Source organism: Penaeus vannamei, chromosome 12, assembly GCF_042767895.1.
Source record: "Penaeus vannamei isolate JL-2024 chromosome 12, ASM4276789v1, whole genome shotgun sequence".
Classification (NCBI taxonomy): domain Eukaryota; kingdom Metazoa; phylum Arthropoda; class Malacostraca; order Decapoda; family Penaeidae; genus Penaeus; species Penaeus vannamei.
Genome location: NC_091560.1, coordinates 31,142,193 through 31,144,692, shown reverse-complemented (window position 1 = coordinate 31,144,692; position 2,500 = coordinate 31,142,193). Strand labels below are relative to the sequence as shown.

Below are 2,500 nucleotides of genomic sequence, written 5' to 3'. Positions count from 1 at the left end.
GTGAAGAATAACAATGTTAAAGGTTAGTCATAGAAATAAATAAATAAAAGCACAAACCATAGATCTCATCGTGAGGTAGTTTCCTGAGGTCCTCCCTGTGTCAGACGAAGCAATGTACTGATAAACACCTCCCTCGTAGCAGGTCTCTTATACCAACCGATGAAGGGGGTCTCTGCCCAAGCCACAGCGATACACTAACCTCCTCTGTCTTCGGCTCGTTGGCCAGGGGAAGGTCAGGCTGTGGGGCGGGGGGGGGGGGGGGGGGGGGGCAAAGAAATGGCGTTGAATTAGGACAAATAACCCACGGGGGGAAGGTCGTAAAACCAGGGGGCGAAATGGAGAGTGCTTTATCGTGTCCAAGGTGCGGTCGGGTCGGGTCGCGTGGAACGTCCTTCCGAAATGGGGGCTTTTTGCATTCGTTTTTCTTGGTTTTCTTTGTTATGTGAAGTTCTTTTTTGCTTCCATTGTCTTTTTTGTCTCGTCTTTCACGTACAACACACAGTGCTTACGTGTGCGTATGTGAATGTGTATGATTATGAGTGTGTGTGTGTGTGTGTGTCTTTCAGTATTTTTAGATGTGGGAATATATAAACATCATCTCATTACTGTCTACCTATAAACCAAAGGCCCCATTAACCAATATAAATTGACCAATAAATAAAAAAGAAAGAAAATTATGTATAATTCAATGTTTAACTCACTGCATAATAATGCAGTGAGTCAAACTTTACACCAACCTATCACATGTGTGCTCAAACTGATTTTTATTTGCATTAAACTGCAGGACCCTAATATTGTTCGCAATAAGTGGGAAAAAGGTTAGATCTGGAATAATGTTATAAAGAGTATGGCACCATATCCGAATTAGAGAAATGTCAATATGATTATAATACCTTTTGAAGCGCAACGGGTTTTCAATGGGAGTATACGAGCCTTACCCATACCTGCATATTTTTTTCGTATTTCTGTTTTTCCATCATGTAAAAACATAATTTCCAGTATTTTATATATCTATAACATTCTGAATGTTAATTTCTCTAACAATGCTCCTCTCTCTCTCTCTCTCTCTCTCTCTCTCTCTCTCTCTCTCTCTCTCTCTCTCTCTCTCTCTCTCTCTCTCTCTCTCTCTCTCTCTCTCTCTCTCTCTCTCTCTCTATGTTATGGGAGAGAAAGATGGCACGATTACATAAATGTGTGTTTGTGTGTGTTCGTATGTGTGTGTGGTAAAATCTATAAAACGAAATGTTTACATATACATATATACATAAATACATATACGTATGTAGATATGTAGATAGATAGATAGAAAACAGATAGATAGACGGATAGATAAATAGAAAACAGATAGATAGACGGATAGATAGATACAGATACTTAGATAGATAGAGATACGTAGATAGATAGATATATCTATAGATAGCTATGTGGGTAGATAGATACTTAATTAGACAGATAGATATATACATTGGTAGATCGATACAAGTAAATAGACAGATAGATCGACAGAAACAAACTGATAGATTAATAGATTAATGCTTTCATGTAATAACTGATCATTTTCCATAGTTATCATAATTAATATTAGCGAAGAAGAAAATCGCAATCCCATCAAGTGAATAGAAAGAATTATATATAATCTAGCCTAGAATGAAATTGATTGCAGGTTGATTTTATTTCAAGCTTACTTAAATCACGTATTTCCGAAGCATTTCTGTTGAACGAATATAACATTTCTGTATCAGATAGGCGGCGATTAAATGATGACGTAAAACAACATTGATTACAAAGTTGAACGCCTATTAGAGTCAGCGGGAAAATATTAGTAATATTCTGTCCAGAAAAAAAAGTTTTACGTGACTGAAGTGATTGTGGTCTTTTATCTTTTTTATTTGAAGTATTTTATATGAGAAGTTGTGCTGTAAAAATGCCGAGGTGAGCAAGATAGCTTAATTTTATTGAAAAAAGAATGCACAAATTAATAATCTTTAAGATCCTAAATAAGTAAATCTGTAAAAGACGCAGAAATTATTTACCTGAAAAAAACAAGGTCTACTTTAATACACCCTTTATACAAAAAGCCTGGATCTAAAAATAATAATAATAATAATAAAGAATAAAAAATAAAAAAAAATCATCCCGATCTGTTTAGGATTTTTACCTTCAGAACAGTTCCGTTGAATGTTCGCTACGTAATTGGGACTACGGTGGGGTAGGAAATAGTAGATATACATTATGCATTAGGAAATACAGTGAAATGGACACAAATCATATCTATAATAAGATTGGAGTTAAAGTGAAGTGGATAAAGATCAAAGTCTAATTCTGTTTTTATTTTTTCCTCCATTAAAAAAAAAAAAAAAAAAAAAAATCTTATATGACATTTTATTGAAATAGTGATACAAGCATGAGATTATTTTCTTCTTCCTTATCCCCGTCCAATCTTACTTTTCTCTCCTCTCTCTTCTTAATTTGTTGCTATTATTATCTAACTATTTATCTA

The 2,500-nt window shown here is 34.7% G+C and overlaps 1 pseudogene; it reads right to left on the bottom strand.

Moving 5' to 3' along the window:
* LOC113816581 (uncharacterized) overlaps positions 1-942 on the bottom strand; it is a 1,769-nt pseudogene extending 827 nt beyond the window's left edge.
* Between the last annotated feature and the right edge of the window lie 1,558 nt (positions 943-2,500).